Here is a 9,992-nt window from a genome sequence, read left to right on the forward strand (position 1 = left end):
ATAATACTGCTCCAATGTACAAGAATATAACTACTATAATACTGCCCCTATGTACAAGAATATAACTACTATAATACTGCTCCTATGTACAAGAATATAACTACTATAATTCTGCCTCCTATGTACAAGAATATAACTACTATAATACCGCCCCCTATGTACAAGAATATAACTACTATAATACTGCTCCTATGTACAAGAATATAACTACTATAATACTGCCCCCTATGTACAAGAATATAACTACTATAATACCGCTCCTATGTACAAGAATATAACTACTATAATACTACCCCCTATGTACAAGAATATAACTACTATAATACCGCTCCTATGTACAACAATATAACTACTATAATACTGCTCCTATGTACAAAAATATAACTACTATAATACTGTCCATATGTACAAGAATATAACTACTATAATACTGCTCCTATATACAAAAATATAACTACTATAATACTGTCCCTATGTACAAAAACATAACTACTATAATACTGCCCCTATGTACAAGAATATAACTACTATAATACTGCTCCTGTGTACAAGAATATAACTACTATAATACTGCCCTAATGTACAAGAATATAACTACTATAATACTGCCCCCTATGTACAGGAATATAACTACTATAATACTGCTCCTATGTGCAAGAATATAACTACTATAATACTGCTCCTATGTACAGGAATATAACTACTATAATAATGCTCCTATCTACAAGAATATAACTACTATAATACTGCTCCAATGTACAAGAATATAACTACTATAATACTGCCCCTATGTGCAAGAATATAACTACTATAATACTGCCCCCTATGTACAAGAATATAACTACTATAATACTGTCCCTATGTACAAGAATATAACTACTAAAATACTGTCCCTATGTACAAGAATATAACTATTGTAATACAGTCCCCTATGTACAAGAATATAACTACTATAATACCGCTCCTATGTACAAGAATATAACTACTATAATACTGCCCCCTATGTACAAGAATATAACTACTATAATACCGCTCCTATGTACAAGAATATAACTACTATAATACTGCTCCTATGTACAAGAATATAACTACTATAATACTTCTCCTATGTACAAGAATATAACTACTATAATACTGCTCCAATGTACAAGAATATAACTACTATAATACTGCCCCTATGTGCAAGAATATAACTACTATAATACTGCTCCTATGTACAAGAATATAACTACTTTAATACTGCCCCCTATGTATGAGAATATAACTACTATAATACTGCTCCTATATACAAGAATATAACTACTATAATACTGTCCCTATGTGCAAGAATATAACTACTATAATACTGTCCCTATGTACAAGAATATAGCTACTATAATACTGATGCCCTATGTACAAGCATATAACTACTATAATACTGTCCCTATGTACAAGATTATAACTACTATAATACTGCTCCTATATACAAAAATATAACTACTATAATACTGTCCCTATGTACAAAAACATAACTACTATAATACTGCCCCTATGTACAAGAATATAACTACTATAATACTGCTCCTGTACAAGAATATAACTACTATAATACTGCCCCTATGTAGAAGAATATAACTACTATAATACTGCCCCCTATGTACAGGAATATAACTACTATAATACTGCTCCTATTTACAAGAATATAACTACTATAATACTGCTCCTATGTACAAGAATATAACTACTATAATACTGCTCCAATGTACAAGAACATAACTATTATAATACTGCCCCTATGTGCAAGAATATAACTACTATAATACTGCTCCTATGTACAAGAATATAACTACTTTAATACTGCCACCTATATATAAAAATATAACTACTATAATACTGCTCCTATATACAAGAATATAACTACTATAATACTGTCCCTATGTACAAGAATATAACTACTATAATACTGCTCCTATGTACAAGAATATAACTACTATAATACTGCTCCTATATACAAAAATATAACTACTATAACACTGTCCCTATGTACAAAAACATAACTACTATAATACTGCCCCTATGTAGAAGAATATAACTACTATAATACTGCTCCTGTGTACAAGAATATAACTACTATAATACTGCTCCTATCTACAAGAATATAACTAATATAATACTGCCGCCTATGTACAAGAATATAACTACTATAATACTGCTCTTATGTACAAGAATATAACTACTATAATACTGCCGCCTATGTACAAGAATATAACTTCTATAATACTGCTCTTATGAACAAGAATATAACTACTATAATACTGCTCTTATGTACAAGAATATAAAAACTATAATACTGCCCCTATGTACAAGAATATAACTACTATAATACTGCTCCTATGTACAAGAATATAACTACTACAATACTGCACCTATGTACAAGAATACAACTACTATAATACTGCTCCTATGTACAAGAATATAACTACAATAATACTGCTCCTATGTACAAGAATATAACTACTATAATACTGCTCCTATGTACAAGAATATAACTACTATAATACTGCCCCCTATGTACAAGAATATAACTACTATAATACCGCTCCCATGTACAAGAATATAACTACTATAATACTGCCCCCTATGTACAAGAATATAACTACTATAATACTGCTCCTATGTACAAGAATAAAACTACTATAATACTGCTCCTATGTACAAGAATATAACTACGATAATACTGCCTCTATGTACAAGAATATAACTGCTATAATACTGCTCCTATGTACAAGAATATAATTACTATAATACTGCTCCAATGTACAAGAATATAATTACTATAATACTGCTCCAATGTACAAGAATATAACTACTATAATACTGCCCCTATGTACAAGAATATAACTACTATAATACTGCTCCTATGTACAAGAATATAACTACTATAATTCTGCCTCCTATGTACAAGAATATAACTACTATAATACCGCCCCCTATGTACAAGAATGTAACTACTATAATACTGCTCCTATGTACAAGAATATAACTACTATAATACTGCCCCCTATGTACAAGAATATAACTACTATAATACCGCTCCTATGTACAAGAATATAACTACTATAATACTACCCCCTATGTACAAGAATATAACTACTATAATACCGCTCCTATGTACAACAATATAACTACTATAATACTGCTCCTATGTACAAAAATATAACTACTATAATACTGTCCATATGTACAAGAATATAACTACTATAATACTGCTCCTATATACAAAAATATAACTACTATAATACTGTCCCTATGTACAAAAACATAACTACTATAATACTGCCCCTATGTACAAGAATATAACTACTATAATACTGCTCCTGTGTACAAGAATATAACTACTATAATACTGCCCTAATGTACAAGAATATAACTACTATAATACTGCCCCCTATGTACAGGAATATAACTACTATAATACTGCTCCTATGTGCAAGAATATAACTACTATAATACTGCTCCTATGTACAGGAATATAACTACTATAATAATGCTCCTATCTACAAGAATATAACTACTATAATACTGCTCCAATGTACAAGAATATAACTACTATAATACTGCCCCTATGTACAAGAATATAACTACTATAATACTGCCCCCTATGTACAAGAATATAACTACTATAATACTGTCCCTATGTACAAGAATATAACTACTAAAATACTGTCCCTATGTACAAGAATATAACTATTGTAATACAGTCCCCTATGTACAAGAATATAACTACTATAATACCGCTCCTATGTACAAGAATATAACTACTATAATACTGCCCCCTATGTACAAGAATATAACTACTATAATACCGCTCCTATGTACAAGAATATAACTACTATAATACTGCTCCTATGTACAAGAATATAACTACTATAATACTTCTCCTATGTACAAGAATATAACTACTATAATACTGCTCCAATGTACAAGAATATAACTACTATAATACTGCCCCTATGTGCAAGAATATAACTACTATAATACTGCTCCTATGTACAAGAATATAACTACTTTAATACTGCCCCCTATGTATAAGAATATAACTACTATAATACTGCTCCTATATACAAGAATATAACTACTATAATACTGTCCCTATGTGCAAGAATATAACTACTATAATACTGTCCCTATGTACAAGAATATAGCTACTATAATACTGATGCCCTATGTACAAGCATATAACTACTATAATACTGTCCCTATGTACAAGATTATAACTACTATAATACTGCTCCTATATACAAAAATATAACTACTATAATACTGTCCCTATGTACAAAAACATAACTACTATAATACTGCCCCTATGTACAAGAATATAACTACTATAATACTGCTCCTGTACAAGAATATAACTACTATAATACTGCCCCTATGTAGAAGAATATAACTACTATAATACTGCCCCCTATGTACAGGAATATAACTACTATAATACTGCTCCTATTTACAAGAATATAACTACTATAATACTGCTCCTATGTACAAGAATATAACTACTATAATACTGCTCCAATGTACAAGAACATAACTATTATAATACTGCCCCTATGTGCAAGAATATAACTACTATAATACTGCTCCTATGTACAAGAATATAACTACTTTAATACTGCCACCTATATATAAAAATATAACTACTATAATACTGCTCCTATATACAAGAATATAACTACTATAATACTGTCCCTATGTACAAGAATATAACTACTATAATACTGCTCCTATGTACAAGAATATAACTACTATAATACTGCTCCTATATACAAAAATATAACTACTATAACACTGTCCCTATGTACAAAAACATAACTACTATAATACTGCCCCTATGTAGAAGAATATAACTACTATAATACTGCTCCTGTGTACAAGAATATAACTACTATAATACTGCCCCTATGTACAAGAATATAACTACTATAATACTGCCCCCTATGTACAGGAATATAACTACTATAATACTGCTCCTATGTACAAGAATATAACTACGATAATACTGCTCCTATGTACAGGAATATAACTACTATAATACTGCTCCTATCTACAAGAATATAACTACTATAATACTGCTCCAATGTACAAGAATATAACTACTATAATACTGCCCCTATGTACAAGAATATAACGACTATAATACTGCCCCTATGTGCAAGAATATAACTACTATAATACTGCTCCTATGTACAAGAATATAACTACTTTAATACTGCCCCCTATGTATAAGAATATAACTACTATAATACTGCTCCTATATACAAGAATATAACTACTATAATACTGTCCCTATGTACAAGAATATAACTACTATAATACTGTCCCTATGTACAAGAATATAGCTACTATAATACTGATGCCCTATGTACAAGAATATAACTACTATAATACTGTCCCTATGTACAAGAATATAACTACTATAATACTGCTCCTATGTACAAGAATATAACTACTATAATACTGCTCCTATATACAAAAATATAACTACTATAATACTGTCCCTATGTACAAAAACATAACTACTATAATACTGCCCCTATGTACAAGAATATAACTACTATAATACTGCTCCTGTGTACAAGAATATAACTACTATAATACTGCCCCTATGTACAAGAATATAACTACTATAATACTGCCCCCTATGTACAGGAATAGAATTACTATAATACTGCTCCTATCTACAAGAATATAACTACTATAATACTGCTCCTATGTACAGGAATATAACTACTATAATACTGCTCCTATCTACAAGAATATAACTACTATAATACTGCTCCAATGTACAAGAATATAACTACTATAATACTGCCCCTATGTACAAGAATATAACTACTATAATACTGCCCCTATGTGCAAGAATATAACTACTATAATACTGCTCCTATGTACAAGAATATAACTACTTTAATACTGCCCCCTATGTATAAGAATATAACTACTATAATACTGCTCCTATATACAAGAATATAACTACTATAATACTGTCCCTATGTACAAGAATATAACTACTATAATACTGTCCCTATGTACAAGAATATAGCTACTATAATACTGCCCCCTATGTACAAGAATATAACTACTATAATACTGCCCCCTATGTACAAGAATATAACTACTATAATACTGTCCCTATGTAAAAGAATATAACTACTATAATACTGCTCCTATATACAAAAATATAACTACTATAATACTGTCCCTATGTACAAAAACATAACTACTATAATACTGCCCCTATGTACAAGAATATAACTACTATAATACTGCTCCTGTGTACAAGAATATAACTACTATAATACTGCCCCCTATGTACAGGAATATATCTACTATAATACTGCTCCTATGTACAAGAATATAACTACTATAATACTGCTCCTATGTACAAGAATGTAACTACTATAATACTGCTCCAATGTACAAGAATATAACTACTATAATACTGCCCCTATGTGCAAGAATATAACTACTATAATACTGCTCCTATGTACAAGAATATAACTACTTTAATACTGCACCCTATGTATGAGAATATAACTACTATAATACTGCTCCTATATACAAGAATATAACTACTATAATACTGTCCCTATGTCCAAGAATATAACTACTATAATACTGTCCCTATGTACAAGAATATAACTACTATAATACTGTCCCTATGTACAAGAATATAACTACTATAATACTGCTCCTATATACAAAAATATAACTATTATAATACTGTCCCTATGTACAAAAACATAACTACTATAATACTGCCCCTATGTACAAGAATATAACTACTATAATACTGCTCCTGTGTACAAGAATATAACTACTATAATACTGCCCCCTGTGTACAGGAATATAACTACTATAATACTGCCCCCTATGTACAGGAATATAACTACTGTAATACTGCTCCTATGTACAAGAATATAACTACTATAATACTGCTCCTATGTACAGGAATATAACTACTATAATACTGCTCCTATCTACAAGAATATAACTACTATAATACTGCTCCAATGTAAAAGAATATAACTACTATAATACTGCCCCTATGTACAAGAATATAACTACTATAATACTGCCCCCTATGTACAAGAATATAACTACTATAATACTGTCCCTATGTACAAGAATATAACTACTAAAATACTGTCCCTAAGTACAAGAACATAACTACTATAATACTGCCCCTATGTACAAGAATATAACTGCTATAATACTGCTCCTGTGTACAAGAATATAACTACTATAATACTGCTCCTATGTGCAAGAATATAACTACTTTAATACTGCTCCTATGTACAGGAATATAACTACTATAATACTGCTCCAATGTACAAGAATATAACTACTATAATACTGCCCCTATGTACAAGAATATAACTGCTATAATACTGCTCTTGTGTACAAGAATACAACTACTATAATACTGCCCCTATGTACAAGAATATAACTACTATAATACTACCTCCTATGTACAAGAATATAACTACTATAATACTACTCCTATGTACAAGAATATAACTACTATAATACTGCTCCTATGTACAAGAATATAACTACTATAATACTGCCCCCTATGTACAAGAATATAACTACTATAATACTGTCCCTATGTACAAGAATATAACTACTATAATACTGCTCCTATATACAAAAATATAACTACTATAATACTGTCCCTATGTACAAAAACATAACTACTATAATATTGCCCCTATGTACAAGAATATAACTACTATAATACTGCTCCTGTGTACAAGAATATAACTACTATAATACTGCCCCTATGTACAAGAATATAACTACTATAATACTGCCCCACTATGTACAGGAATATAACTACTATAATACTGCTCCTATGTACAAGAATATAACTACTATAATACTTCTCCAATGTACAAGAATATAACTACTATAATACTGCCCCTATGTGCAAGAATATAACTACTATAATACTGCTCCTATGTACAAGAATATAACTACTTTAATACTGCCCCCTATGTATAAGAAGATAACTACTATAATACTGCTCCTATATACAAGAATATAACTACTATAATACTGTCCCTATGTACAAGAATATAACTACTATAATACTGTCCCTATGTACAAGAATATAACTACTATAATACTGTCCCTATGTACAAGAATATAACTACTATAATACTGCTCCTATATACAAAAATATAACTACTATAATACTGTTTCTATGTACAAAAACATTACTATAATACTGCCCCTATGTACAAGAATATAACTACTATAATACTGCTCCTATGTACAAGAATATAACTACTACAATACTGCACCTATGTACAAGAATACAACTACTATAATACTGCTCCTATGTACAAGAATATAACTACAATAATACTGCTCCTATGTACAAGAATATAACTACTATAATACTGCTCCTATGTACAAGAATATAACTACTATAATACTGCTCTTATGTACAAGAATATAACTACTATATTACTGCCCCCTATGTACAGGAATATAACTACTATAATACTGCCCCCTATATACAAGAATATAACTACTATAATACTGCTCCTATGTACAAGAATATAACTACTATAATACTGCTCCTATGTACAAGAATATAACTACTATAATACTGCTCCAATGTTCAAGAATATAACTACTATAATACTGCCCCTATGTACAAGAATATAACTACTATAATACTGCTCCTATGTACAAGAATATAGCTACTATAATACTGCCTCCTATGTACAAGAATATAACTACTATAATACCGCCCCCTATGTACAAGAATATAACTACTATCATACTGCTCCTATGTACAGGAATATAACTACTATAATACTGCCCCTATGTACAAGAATATAACTACTATAATACCGCTCCCATGTACAAGAATATAACTACTATAATACTGCCCCCTATGTACAAGAATATAACTACTATAATACTGCCCCCTATGTACAAGAATATAACTACTATAATACTGCTCCTATGTACAAGAATAAAACTACTATAATACTGCTCCTATGTACAAGAATATAACTACGATAATACTGCCTCTATGTACAAGAATATAACTGCTATAATACTGCTCCTATGTACAAGAATATAATTACTATAATACTGCTCCAATGTACAAGAATATAATTACTATAATACTGCTCCAATGTACAAGAATATAACTACTATAATACTGCCCCTATGTACAAGAATATAACTACTATAATACTGCTCCTATGTACAAGAATATAACTATTATAATTCTGCCTCCTATGTACAAGAATATAACTACTATAATACCGCCCCCTATGTACAAGAATATAACTACTATAATACTGCTCCTATGTACAAGAATATAACTACTATAATACTGCCCCCTATGTACAAGAATATAACTACTATAATACCGCTCCTATGTACAAGAATATAACTACTATAATACTGCCCCCTATGTACAAGAATATAACTACTATAATACCGCTCCTATGTACAACAATATAACTACTATAATACTGCTCCTATGTACAAGAATATAACTACTATAATACTGTCCATATGTACAAGAATATAACTACTATAATACTGCTCCTATATACAAAAATATAACTACTATAATACTGTCCCTATGTACAAAAACATAACTACTATAATACTGCCCCTATGTACAAGAATATAACTACTATAATACTGCTCCTGTGTACAAGAATATAACTACTATAATACTGCCCTAATGTACAAGAATATAACTACTATAATACTGCCCCCTATGTACAGGAATATAACTACTATAATACTGCTCCTATGTACAAGAATATAACTACTATAATACTGCTCCTATGTACAGGAATATAACTACTATAATAATGCTCCTATCTACAAGAATATAACTACTATAATACTGCTCCAATGTACAAGAATATAACTACTATAATACTGCCCCTATGTACAAGAATATAACTACT

Source organism: Phyllobates terribilis, unplaced genomic scaffold, assembly GCF_046119375.1.
Source record: "Phyllobates terribilis strain yellow unplaced genomic scaffold, ASM4611937v1 Scaffold_9__5_contigs__length_417890890, whole genome shotgun sequence".
NCBI lineage: Eukaryota > Metazoa > Chordata > Amphibia > Anura > Dendrobatidae > Phyllobates > Phyllobates terribilis.